Source organism: Bufo gargarizans, unplaced genomic scaffold (assembly GCF_014858855.1).
Source record: "Bufo gargarizans isolate SCDJY-AF-19 unplaced genomic scaffold, ASM1485885v1 original_scaffold_1624_pilon, whole genome shotgun sequence".
Taxonomy (NCBI): Eukaryota; Metazoa; Chordata; class Amphibia; order Anura; family Bufonidae; genus Bufo; species Bufo gargarizans.
Genome location: NW_025334442.1, coordinates 151,642 through 166,175, shown reverse-complemented (window position 1 = coordinate 166,175; position 14,534 = coordinate 151,642).

Genomic DNA, 14,534 nt, shown 5'->3' with positions numbered 1-14,534 from the left:
CGCCTTAAAGTGTCATTGGATCCCCCCTTTCCCAACAAGTACAGTACTGTATGTCAGCAGCATATCCCCCCCATAACATTGTGTTAGTGGCAGATCCCCCCAATAACAGTCATCCACTGATGTTCTTAGCTACAGTACCCCCATAATTGTAGTGCTAACAGTTCTTCCATTACTGTATTCTATTGCAGAAAATTACCGTAGTCTCCTGCTGCATATTGTACCGTACATTTCTGAGCGATGTCAAAGCAAAAAAGGCTTTCCTATAAAATTCCTTTTAAACTAGAGGTGATAAAGTACGCCAAAGAGCATGGAAACAGGGCAGCGGAGAGACATTTTGGGCCGCCTCCAACTGAAAAGATGATTCGTGCATGGAGGAAACAAGAGGATCAGTTGGAGAAAAGTAAACACACTCTTCGTGGGTGTGCTGCAAAGTGGCCACAGCTAGATGTGGACATGAAAGAGTGGATCACATGTCACAGGAACAACGGCTTCTCAGTATCCACAAAAATGATCATCTATGAAGCCAAACGTCTTGCTGCAGAGAAAGGCATTGACGACTTCATTGGATCGGCATCATGGTTCTACAGATTCATGAGAAGATGTGGCCTTGCTATGCGCACCAAAACAAGAATAGCACAAAAAATGCCCAAAGAATATGAGTCCAAGATTCTTTCTTTTCATAAATTTGTGCTGGATTAAAGAAAGAAACATGGCTATGAAATAGGCCAGATTCGGAACATGGATGAAGTTCCGTTAACCTTCGATGTCCCATCGAATAGGACCGTCGATGTGAGAGGCGCAAAAACTATAACTGTGAAGACCTCAGGACACGAGATAACGCATTATACGGTTGTCTTGTCCTGCCACCAATGTTGATTTTTAAAAGGAAGACCATGCCAAAAGAGGTGATCCCACGAGGAGTGATTTTCCATGTTCACGACAAAGGGTGGATGGACGAAAATGGCATGAAAGTATGAATCGAAAAGGTGTGGTCCAAACGCACTGGAGGACTTCTGAAGAAACCTGCCCTACTAGTGCTTGACCAGTTTCGGGCACATATCACAGAATCCACAAAAACGAGATTTAAGGAAGTGAACACCCATCTGGCGGTAATTCCTGGGGGGCTTACCAGCCAGCTACAACCTCTGGACGTCTCCATTAATAAGCCATTTAAAGTGTTCATGAGGGAGGAATGGAACAAGTGGATGGCAGCTGGGAACCATGACCTGACTCCCACTGGACGGATGAAGAGGCCCACCATCACCCAAGTCTGTGAGTGGGTGAAAACATCATGGCAGGCAGTCAACGATGAAATCGTCGTCAGATCCTTTAAAAAGTGTGGCATTAGCAATGCCTTGGATGGCACTGAGGACAATATGCTGTATGACGAATCTGAAGGCAGCGATACTAGTGATACTGAGCCACAGAGTGCGATTAACCTGGACAGTAGTGATGAGGAGTTTTTGAAATGAGTACTGTACCTGGACATTTAAGTCGATAATGATGGTTATTAATGCTGCTGGTTACTACTGTTTAAAGGGAGTCTTTCACCTAAAATGACCATTATACACCACAAACATCATGATATCCATTACATTCCCAATATTATAATCTTACCTTTCATATTGCTGTCCGTCGCCTATTCTCTCTTAAAAACGCTTTTATTCCATATGCTAATTGGGTTCTGAATAGGGCTGAAACGATTATTCGAATAACTCGATTAAATCGAGTCAAAAAATTCATCGATGCAGTTTCCCTGCATCGAGGAATCGTTCAGATCACGTGATCACGGAGCGGGAGTGAAATTAAGCGTCTCACTCACCGCTTCCGTGTCCTCCGGAGCCAGAGAGGCAGGACTGAGCGGCCGGCACAGCTGAGGGAGGAGGAGGAGGGAGTCTCTCCCTCCCCACTGTGCGCGGCTGCCGCTGAAGACCAAGTAGGAGGAGGAGGGGAGGGGAGGGACTGTGGCCACTGCACCACCAATGAATGTGCCGGCCATATCCCACAGGGTCCCCCTCCTCCCCCCCATCATTGGTGGCAGTGTCAGTTCCGATCGGAGCCCCAGCAGTGTAATGCTGGGGCTCCGATCGGTTACCATGGCAGCCAGGACGCTGCTTAAGCCCTGGCTGCCATGGTATGTTAGTGAGCAGAGAGCAGCGCATTATACTCACGTGCGCTGTGGCCGGCGGTCGCTCCTTCTCATAGGTCTGTGCGGCGCATTGCTAATGCTGTAAGCATTAGCAATCCGCCGCACAGACAGAAGAAGGAGCGACCGGCGGCCACAGCGCACGTGAGTATAATGCGCTGCTCTCTGCTCACTACTAACATACCATGGCAGCCAGGGCTTAAGCAGCGTCCTGGCTGCCATGGTAACCGATCGGAGCCCCAGCATTACACTGCGGGCTCCGATCGGAACTGACACTGCCACCAATGATGGGGGGGGGGGGGGGGAGGAGGGGGACCCTGTGGCCACTGCCACCAATGATTAATACTGGGGAGGGGGGGTTGCGTTACCAGAGGGGGCATATCAGAGGCTGGGGGAGGCAGATCAGAGGCTGGGGGGAGGGGGGGGGAGGCAGATCAGAGGCTGGGGGGGGGGGGGGGAGGCAGATCAGAGGCTGGGGGGAGGGGGGGGGAGGCAGATCAGAGGCTGGGGGAGGGGGGGGGGCAGATCAGAGGCTGGGGGAGGGGGGAGGCAGATCAGAGGCTGGGGGGGGGGGGGAGGCAGATCAGAGGCTGGGGGAGGGGGGGAGGCAGATCAGAGGCTGGGGGAGGGGGGGAGGCAGATCAGAGGCTGGGGGGAGGCAGATCAGAGGCTGGGGGAGGTGGGGGGAGGCAGATCAGAGGCTGGGGGGGAGGCAGATCAGAGGCTGGGGGGAGGGGGGGAGGCAGATCAGAGGCTGGGGGGGGAGGCAGATCAGAGGCTGGGGGGGGAAGCAGATCAGAGGCTGGGGGGGGAGGCAGATCAGAGGCTGGGGGGGGAGGCAGATCAGAGGCTGGGGGGAGGGGGGAGCCAGATCAGAGGCGGGGGCAAGCAGATCAGAGGCTGGGGGGAGGCAGATGGAGAGAGAGTGGTTAATGGGGGCTGCAAGCACCACCTTGGCATGTATAAAGTTATTGGTTTAGAGAGGGGTTAATGAAGGCACCTCCAAGGTGCTTTCATTAACCTCTTCAGACCAATAACTTTATACATGCCTAATGCCAAGGTGCTTCCATTAACCCCTCCAAACCCAATGGGCATGTATAAAGTTATTGGTTTGGAGGGGTTAATGGAAGCACCTTGGCATTAGGCATGTATAAAGTTATTAACCCCTTCAAACCAATAACTTTATACATACCTAATTACGTACGTTATTTTAAGTAGCTTTTTCTTATTAGATTACTCGATGAATCGAGAAATATAATCGATAGAATACTCGATTACAAAAATATTCGTTTACTGCAGCCCTAGTTCTGAAGGTGCCCAGGGGCGGCGTTTATGCGGCCGATGCCCAGGCTCCACGGCGCTGTTCAAATCAAACCCCTCCCCTTTCACCCCTCTGGCCCGCCCTCGGTTCTTCAGATACCATCCTCCAGTCAATGACAAATCCTGCGCCTGCGCACTCCATTACCCACTAGGGCAGAGGCAGCAGAGCGTTTAATCCGCATGCGCCGGCCCGTACATGCCGATCTAGCCGGCGGAAGTAAACTGCCAAAATATCTGGATGTACGGGCCGGCGCATGCGGATTAAACGCTCTTCTGCCTCTGCCCTAGTGGGTAATGAAGTGCGCAGGATTTGTCATTGACTGGAGGATGGTATCTGAAGAACCGAGGGCGGGCCAGAGGGGTGAAAGGGGAGGGGTTTGATTTGAACAGCGCCGTGGAGCCTGGGCACCGGCCGCATAAACGCCACCCCTGGGCACCTTCAGAACCCAATTAGCATATGGAATAAAAGCGTTTTTAAGAGAGAATAGGCGACGGACAGCAATATGAAAGGTAAGATTATAATATGGGGAATGTAATGGATATCATGATGTTTGTGGTGTATAATGGTCATTTTAGGTGAAAGATTCTCTTTAATGTTTACATTGTTAAAATATTGGTCTGTTAATTTATAAAAAGTTTTGACACACCTTTTGTCCAAAATCTTTTTTTTTCCTATTTTCACCCTCTAAAACCAGGTGCGTCTTATGGCCAGGTGCGTCTTATAGGGCGAACAATACAATAGTGGGTTTTTACCTGTTTTACTACTTTGGCACAAATAAAGCCCCTTTAAAAAAAAAAGTTTTCATTTTGCTGCTTCCCAAATTTTTTTTTTTTTTTTTATATACAGAGATTTTTGAGGGCTTGAGTTTTGCAGGACGGCTTGTACTTTTCATGGTCTCTTTGGGTCAAAAAACACTTTTTTGGTGGTGAATAAGCGTTTACCCTACCGCTTAAATTACTGATATGTGGAGGTTTCACTTTTGCAGTTCTTTCATTAACCACTTCAGCCCCGCTAGCTAAAACCCCCTTAATGACCAGGCCACTTTACACTTCGGCACTACACTACTTTCACCGTTTATCGCTCGGTCATGCAACTTACCACCCAAATGAATTTTACCTCCTTTTCTTCTCACTAATAGAGCTTTCCTTTGGTGGTATTTCATTGCTGCTGACATTTTTACTTTTTTTGTTATTAATCAAAATGTAACGATTTTTTTTGCAAAAAAATGTCATTTTTCACTTTCAGCTGTAAAATTTTTCGCTAAATTTATTGTTCTACATGTCTTTGATAAAAAAAAATGTTTGGGCCAAAAAAATGGTTTGGGTAAAAGTTATAGCGTTTACACACTATGGTACAAAAATGTGAATTTCCGCTTTTTGAAGCAGCTCTGACTTTCTGAGCACCTGTCATGTTTCCTGAGGTTCTACAATGCCCAGACAGTAGAAAAACCCCACAAATGACCCCATTTCAGAAAGTAGACACCCTAAGGTATTCGCTGATGGGCATAGTGAGTTTATAGAACTTTTTATTTTTGTCACAAGTTAGGAGAAAATGATGATTATTATTATTATTTTTTTCTTACAAAGTCTCATATTCCACTAACTTGCGACAAAAAATAAAAAATTCTAGGAACTCGCCATGCCCCTCACAGAATACCTTGGGGTGTCTTCTTTCCAAAATGGGGTCACTTGTGGGGTAGTTATACTGCCCTGGCATTTTAGGGGCCCAAATGTGTGAGAAGTACTTTGCAATCAAAATCTGTAAAAAATGACCGGTGAAATCCGAAAGGTGCACTTTGGAATGTGGGTCCCTTTGCCCACCTTGGCAGCAAAAAAGTGTCACACATGTGGTATCGCCGTACTCAGGAGAAGTTGGGGAATGTGTTTTGGGGTGTCATTTTACATATACCCATGCTGGGTGAGAGAAATATCTTGGCAAAAGACAACTTTTCCCATTTTTTTATACAAAGTTGGCATTTAACCAAGATATTTATCTCACCCAGCATGGGTATATGTAAAATGACACCCCAAAACACATTCCCCAACTTCTCCTGAGTACGGCGATACCAGATGTGTGACACTTTTTTGCAGCCTAGATGCGCAAAGGTGCCCAAATTCCTTTTAGGAGGGCATTTTTAGACATTTGGATCCCAGACTTCTTCTCACGCTTTAGGGTCCCTAAAAAGCCAGGGCAGTATAAATACCCCACATGTGACCCCACTTTGGAAAGAAGACACCCCAAGGTATTCAATGAGGGGCCTGGCGAGTGCATATAATTTTTTTTTTGGCATAAGTTAGCGGAAATTGATTTTTTTTTCCTCACAAAGTCTCACTTTCCGCTAACTTGGGACAAAAATTTAAATCTTTCATGGACTCAATATGCCCCTCGGTGAATACCTTGGGGTGTCTTCTTTCCAAAATGGGGTCAGTTGTGGGGTGTTTGTACTGCCCTGGCATTTGAGGGTCTCCGCAATCATTACATGTATGGCCAGCATTAGGAGTTTCTGCTATTCTCCTTATATTGAGCATACAGGTAATGAGATTTTTTTTTCCATTCAGCCTCTGGGCTGAAAGAAAAAAATGAACGGCACAGATTTCTTCATTCGCATCGATCAATGTGGATGAAAAAAATCTCTGCCAAAAAAAAAAAAGGAGGGGAAAGGCATCTGCCAGGAGCTGCGCCCAACATCCATACCCACTTAGCTCGTATGCCCTGGCAAACCAGATTTCTCCATTCACATCAATCGATGTGGATGAATAAATCATTGCCGGGAATTTTTTATTTATTTTTTTTATATACAAAGTGTTTGCCAAAGCATAGGAACGCCGCCTCCTCCTCAGCTCGTATGCCTTGGCAAACGTATCCGTTACTGCAGAGTAGAAATCTCGTCTTGCAGCGCCGCATACACCGACTTGCGTGTAATCTGACAGCAGCACAATGCTTCTGTCAGAATGCACATCGGTGCTGCAGCTAGTCGATCGGTTGGTCCACCTGGAAGGTTATAAAAAAAAAAAAAAACAGGCCGCAACGCAATAATTTTATTAACTTTGGAACAGAACAGAACATATAAACATATATAACTTTTTGAACTAAACATTAACCTTTTTGCTTACTGTTTTTTTTTTTTTTTTACCTTTATAGAACAAACCACTCCTTCCCCATGGGTCAATGTGCAAAGCGCAAATCGCCCAAAGATGTGGCGAAGTGCGTTATGCACTTTGTCCCAGGTGAAAGGAGAGGTTTGCAGCAGCTGTGTGAGTGAATGGGCCCTAATAGCCCTGTGTGCCTGTCCTGGTGAGATGATCCCTATGCTAGGTGTACCTGTGTGTGGTACTTTCGGAAACACTCCCCTAAGCATAGGGCAGGGTGGTCCGGACAGTCAGGACAGAAATAGCGGGTGTCACGCCTTATTCCACTCCTGCTACAGACACGACATCTTTTTCGGGGTGACGGTTGGGTTGAGGTACCAGGAACGACATTGGGGAAATGTCGCTCGTGTAGACGGCTAACTACACTGGTGGTTGGGGCCACGGAACCTCCTGGATACAGGAGGTTCTCAATGATCTCTTCCTGAAATTTGAGGAAGGATCCTGTTCTCCCAGCCTTACTGTAGAGAACAAAATTATTATACCGAGCCAATTGAATTAAATATACAGACACCTTCTTATACCAGCATCTGGTTCTGCGGGAAACTAAATACGGAGCCAACATCTGGTCATTGAAGTCCACCCCTCCCATGTGAAGGTTATAGTCGTGGACTGAGAGGGGCTTTTCAATGACACGGGTTGCTCGCTCAATTTGTATTGTCGTGTTTGCGTGAATGGAGGAGAGCATGTAAACGTCACGCTTGTCTCTCCATTTCACCGCGAGCAGTTCTTCGTTACACAGTTCAGCCCTCTGCCCCCTTGCAAGACGGGTGCTAACGAGCCGTTGGGGGAAGCCCGCGCGACTAGTTTGCGCGGTACCACAGGCGCCAATCCGTTCTAGAAACAAATGCCTAAAGAGGGCCACACTTGTGTAGAAATTGTCCACATAAAGATGGTACCCCTTGCCGAATAAGGGTGACACCAAGTCCCAGACTATCTTCCCACTGCTCCCCAGGTAGTCAGGGCAATCGACCGGCTCCAGGGTCTGATCTTTTCCCTCAGACACGAAATTTGTGGGTATAGCCTGTGGCCCTTTCACAGAGCTTATACAATTTGACCCCATACCGGGCGCGCTTGCTTGGGATGTATTGTTTGAAGCCAAGGCGCCCGGTAAAATGTATCAGGGACTTGTCTACGCAGATGTTTCGCTCTGGGGTATACAAATCTGCAAATTTCTGGTTGAAATGGTCTATGAGGGGCCGAATTTTGTGGAGCCGGTCAAAAGCAGGGTGGCCTCTGGGACGGGAGGTGGTGTTGTCACTAAAGTGCAGGAAACGCAGGATGGCCTCAAATCGTGTCCTGGACATAGCATGCAGAGAACATGGGCATGTGATGAATTGGGTTCGTGGACCAATATGACCGCAATTCATGCTTTTTAGTTAGACCCATGTTGAGGAGAAGGCCCAAAAAAAAAAAATTCTTTCGGAAACTTGGACTGGTTTCCACCGGAAAGGCTGGGCATAAAAGCTTCCCGGGTTAGCGGTTATAAATTGTGTGGCATACCTATTTGTTTCTGCCACAACTAAGTCTAAAAGCTCCGCAGTCAAGAACAGCTCAAAAAAATCCCAGGGCCGAACCGATCTGAGCTGTCTCAACCCGAACTCCAGACTGGGCGGTGAAAGGGGGAACTAATGGTGCGGCTGAAGTTGGGGACTGCCAATCAGGGTTTGCCAGCACCTCAGGGATTCTAGGGGCTCTACAGGCACATCTTTGCGGTGGCTGCGACGGGGTCACTACTGCACGTGCCACCGTACCAGCTTCAACAGCCCTTCTGGTGCTCGCTACTTCACCATGTTCTACGGCAGTGCTGGTACTAGGTCCAGGAAGGGCTGGGCTGCTGGTGTATGCCTCACCACGTAATCCGACAGCGCCAGCCCCACTCTGCTGCCCTTGAAGCGGATCCTGCGCAACCTGTGGTCTAGCGACACAGGGCCGGGTACGCCTGGTGCTATCAGGGACTAGGGTTGTTGCGGGTATCGAAATTTCAATACCCAATCGATACTTTTGTCCCGGTATCGATACGATACCGGGATTTCCGTTTTTTCGATACTGGGCTGCGCTTCTGCGCAGTCTAGTATCTCTGAACATGAGCGCGCTGCTATCGGCGCGCTCATGTTCTCTCTCAGCAGCACGGGGAGAAGGAAGCTGTCCTCCCTCCCCCCTGTGCTGCTGCAGCTGCCACCAATGAGAAGAGAGGGGCGGAGGAGGGGGGGGGGGCAATGAGAAGAGAGGGGCGGAGGAGGGGCGGCAATGAGAAGAGAGGGGCGGCAATGAGAAGAGAGGGGCGGAGGAGGGGCGGGCGCACTGCGCCACCAATGATAGGATTATTTCTACACAGAGCGGCGCCCAGCGATGTCCCAGCACTCACCATTAGTCCTGGGCGCCGCTCCGTTCGCCTGCAGTGCTCCATTACTGTCTCCTCTCCTGCTCCACATGCTGCTGATTACTATCGGAGCGATGGGAGGAGACATCAGCTTCACTAGTGGGCGTTCCTTCTCCCTGCGCTGCGATTGGACAGCGCTACAGCCAGGGAGAAGGAACGCCCACTAGTGAATCTGATGTCTCCTCCCATCGCTCCGATAGTAATCAGCAGCATGTGGAGCAGGAGAGGAGACAGTAATGGAGCACTGCAGGCGAACGGAGCGGCGCCCAGGACTAATGGTGAGTGCTGGGACATCGCTGGGCGCCGCTCTGTGTAGCCCAATAGTGAAAGTCTGGAGTCCCATATAAAGTAGTCAGTCTTTAACACATAATACAGGAGGCGGGTGCCGGCAGCAGAATCGCATTGCCGACACCCTACCCCTGACAGGGAGCTGCGATCAGCGGTAGTTAACCCCTCAGGTGCGGCACATCAGTACAGAGGACAAGTAGAGCCATGATAAGGGTACAAAAAGCCTTATGAATATCTAGAGAGAGCAGCATTGCCGCCCCTCTCTTCTCATTGCCGCCCCTCCTCCGCCCCTCTTCTCATTGCCGCCCCTCCTCCGCCCCTCTCCCCCTGCTGTGAATTTCACACTTTGCAGCGCAAATGGTAAAATCAGCGGTGGGTTTTGCTGCCGGTTTCCATGGGTTTCGCTGCAGAAATGCAGTAAGATTCACAGCAGACTTACCCTTGAGTGTGCCCAAAGCAGCGGAAATTGAGCAGATTTGCTTTTGGGTTTCGGCTCCAGCTCCTGGTGAACATGAAGCAGTATACCCCTCCTCTGTCACTACCTGACATACTGTACCAGGTCCTGTGCCAGTCTTTGTATAACCAGGCTGTCTGCAATGTCCTCTCAGGAAATCAGGTTGTACAGAGACTGGCATGGGATGAAGGGAGGGCAGTATAGCTATTTTTATTTATTTAGGACTTTTGCTGTGGCTGCATGGGTAATTCAGCAAAATGTGAAACATTTTAGGATTGCTGAGGATATGCCACCTACTTCTAAAACGGGGCTCACAAAATGAACGAAAGCGAAGCGGACAGGTGCAGCCACCCTCGATTCACTTCTGTGGAAGTTCCGAAAATATTTCCGGCAGTCCTATAGAGGTGAACGGAGGAGATGGGCATGCTTGGAGCACTCTGCTGTTCTTGGATCTCCCACAGAAGAGAGCGGAGAGCACGCCGCGCAGTGCGCTCTAGTTCTCTTTGGGGGTCCCGTTCCAGAGGACATTGGTTGTATATCCTAGTGACGTGCCACCCCTTCTAATGGAGAAAAATCTGCAACAATCCTGTCAGAAATGGACAGGCTGTGGATTTAAAAATGTATGCAGATGGCTTTGCATAAATCTTACTCACTTTCTCCTACTATAATCAGCTGCATATTTTTGTATGCAAATCAAAATGGAAAATCCGCAGCGCTTCAGTAAAAGGGGGTCCACAGCATATCCACCAGATTTTTAGCCATTGGTGGTGCAGTGGTGCAGTGGCAGCTTCTGATCGGAGCCCCAGCTGTGTAAGCCTGGGGCTCCGATCGGTTACCATGGCAGCCAGGACGCTACAGAAGCCCTGGTTGCCATGGTAACATCCCTGATGCTGTGTGCACAAGGCACAGAGCAGCAGGGACAGTGTGAAGTCCTATTCACCCTGATAGAGATCTATCAGGCTGAATAGGAAAAGGGATGAAAGATCCCAGGTTCTAGCCCCTAAGGGGGAAATAGTTATTAAATAAAAAGTGTAAAAAAACAAACAAAAAACACTAAAATATGAAGTATAAATCACCCCCTTTTCCCAATTTCACATATAAAATATATAAATACATATTACATCGCTACGTCAGAAAAGTCCAAACTATTAAAATATATTAAAAAAATCTAGGTGGTGAATGCCGGAACAGAAAAAATAAAATAAAAACTGCGCGATTCTCCATTTTTAAAAATGAGGAATGCACGTGGCTTTTTTTGTTTATTTTTTTCGCGTGGTATCGAATGGTATCGAGTATCGCAATACTTTTTCATGGTATCGAAACCGAATCAAAAAAATGGTATCGCAACAACTCTATCAGGGACCTCAGCCTCGTCCGAACTTTGGGTCAGAGAGCCACTGCTTTCTACAGGTTTGTATTCTGACCCGCTAGATTCATCAGATGAGGGTTCCCACTCCTCATCCGACTGGCTCAGAAGCCTGTAGGCCTCTTTAGTTGACATTTGGGCAACTAAATTTAGGGGTATTCCCTGAGACTACCCAAGAAAAAAAAAAAAGCAAGCCTGTCTTACAAATGGGAGGCTAGCGAAGTACCGGAGGCCGCTGCGGTTGATAAAAAATATCAAAACTGATTTTTTTTTATCGCCGCAGCGCGTGTAAAGTGAATGTGCAGTGATCAAAAAATAAAATTTTTTGTTACTGCGGTGGGGCGGGCGTGGGTGAACGCACGTGTGGGCGACCGATCAGGCCTGATCGGGCAAACACTGCGTTTTTGGGTGGAGGGCGAACTAAAGTGACACTAATACAATTATAGATCTGACCGTGATCAGTTTTGAACACTTCCAGATACTATAAAAGTACAAATGCTGATTAGCGATCCGCTAATCAGCGAATAACGGACTGCGGTGCGGTGGGCTGGGTGCTAACTGATCCCTAAACTACCTAACCAAGGGGCCTAAACTATACCTAAAACCTAACGGTCAATACCAGTGAAAAAAAAAAGTGACAGTTTGCACTGATCACTTTTTTCCTTTCACTAGTGATTGACAGGGGCGATCAAAGGGGTGATCAAGGGGTTAATTGGGGTGCAGGGGGGTGATCTGGGGCTAGTATGTAGTGTTGGTGTACTCACTGTGATGCCTGCTCCTCTGCTGGATCCAACCGACGAAAAGGACCAGAAGAGGTGCAGGCAGCCATATAACAGATCATATTTACTAATATGATCTGTTATCTGGCTTCTCATTGGTTTTTTTAAAAATCAGCAACCTGCCAGCCACGATCATTGGCTGGCAGGTTGCTGACGAAATGCTCCTTGACGAAATGCCGGCCCGCGATGCGCAGTTGAGAAGTTAAAGTACAGCCTGCCAGCGCTGATCATTCGCTGGCAGGCTGTAGATGTTTTTTTTTTTTTTTTTTTAACATCAGAAAGTTATATTAGACGCTGTTTTGTTAAGAGCGTCTGAAATACCTGCTACCTGGTCCTCCACCAGATCGACCACCAGAGGACACAGGCAGCTCAGTAATAAGTAGCACCAAACACCACACTATACTACACCCCCCCCGTCACTTATTAACCCCTGATCACCCCATATAGACTCCATTCAGACGTCCGTATGTGTTTTGCGGATCCACAAAACACGGACACCGGCAATGTGCTTTCCGCATTTTGCGGATCCGCATATTGCCAGAACTACAGGTCCTTCTCAAAAAATTAGCATATTGTGATAAAGTTCATTATTTTCTGTAATGTACTGATAAACATTAGACTTTCATATATTTTAGATTCATTACACACCAACTGAAGTAGTTCAAGCCTTTTATTGTTTTAATATTGATGATTTTGGCATACAGCTCATGAAAACCCAAAATTCCTATCTCAAAAAATTAGCATATCATGAAAAGGTTCTCTAAACGAGCTATTAACCTAATCATCTGAATCAACTAATTAACTCTAAACACCTGCAAAAGATTCCTGAGGCATTTAAAAACTCCCAGCCTGGTTCATTACTCAAAACCGCAATCATGGGTAAGACTGCCGACCTGACTGCTGTCCAGAAGGCCATCATTGACACCCTCAAGCAAGAGGGTAAGACACAGAAAGACATTTCTGAACGAATAGGCTGTTCCTAGAGTGCTGTATCAAGGCACCTCAGTGGGAAGTCTGTGGGAAGGAAAAAGTGTGGCAGAAAACGCTGCACAACGAGAAGAGGTGACCGGATCCTGAGGAAGATTGTGGAGAAGGACCGATTCCAGACCTTGGGGTACCTGCGGAAGCAGTGGACTGAGTCTGGAGTAGAAACATCCAGAGCCACCGTGTACAGGCGTGTGCAGGAAATGGGCTACAGGTGCCGCATTCCCCAGGTCAAGCCACTTTTGAACCAGAAACAGCGGCAGAAGCGCCTGACCTGGGCTACAGAGAAGCAGCACTGGACTGTTGCATGTCATTCGGAAATCAAGGTGCCAGAGTCTGGAGGAAGACTGGGGAGAGGGAAATGCCAAAATGCCTGAAGTCCAGTGTCAAGTACCCACAGTCAGTGATGGTCTGGGGTGCCATAGTCAGCTGCTGGTGTTGGTCCACTGTGTTTTATCAAGGACAGGGTCAATGCAGCTAGCTATCAGGAGATTTTGGAGCACTTCATGCTTCCATCTGCTGAAAAGCTTTATGGAGATGAAGATTTCATTTTTCAGCACGACCTGGCACCTGCTCACAGTGCCAAAACCACTGGTAAATGGTTTACTGACCATGGTATTACTGTGCTCAATTGGCCTGCCAACTCTCCTGACCTGAACCCCATAGAGAATCTGTGGGATATTGGGAAGAGAAAGTTGAGAGACGCAAGACCCAACACTCTGGATGAGCTTAAGGCCGCTATCGAAGCATCCTGGGCCTCCATAACACCTCAGCAGTGCCACAGGCTGATTGCCTCCATGCCACGCCGCATTGAAGCAGTCATTTCTGCAAAAGGATTCCCGACCAAGTATTGAGTGCATAACTGAACATAATTATTTGAAGGTTGACTTTTTTTTGTATTAAAAACACTTTTCTTTTATTGGTCGGATGAAATATGCTAATTTTTTGAGATAGGAAATTTGGGTTTTCATGAGCTGTATGCCAAAATCATCAATATTAAAACAATAAAAGGCTTGAACTGCTTCAGTTGGTGTGTAATGAATCTAAAATATATGGAAGTCTAATGTTTATCAGTACATTACAGAAAATAATGAACTTTATCACAATATGCTATTTTTTTGAGAAGGACCTGTATATAGAAAATGCCTTTTCTTGTCCGCAATTGTGGACAAGAAAAGGACATGTTCTATATTTTTGCGGACCAAGAAGTGCAGATCTGCAATTCCGGATCTGAGCGGGACAAAGTCTGTCCCCATAGAAATGAATGGCTCCGCAATTCCATTCTGCAAAATGCAGAACAGAATTGCGGACGTGTCAATGGGGCTAAGGGTCCCTTATCACCGCCAGTTAGTTAGCTACTTATTAGGTAGTTAGCGCCCAGACCACAGCAGTCACTGATTAGTCGCTGATTAGCGTCATCGCTGTTGCTAATCAGCACTAGTACTATATAGTATCTGTAAGTGATCAAGACTGATCGCAATCAGATCTATATCAGTACATTAGGGTCACCTTAGGCTCTACAAAAAACGCAGTGTTCGCCTAATCAGGCCTGATCTTGTGCGCACACTTACGTTCAGTCCGCCCCACTGATCACTGCAAAAACACCATAAAATCACTGCGGCGCTATAAAGATCACTTTTGAGGGGCATGGCGAGTTCATAGATTTT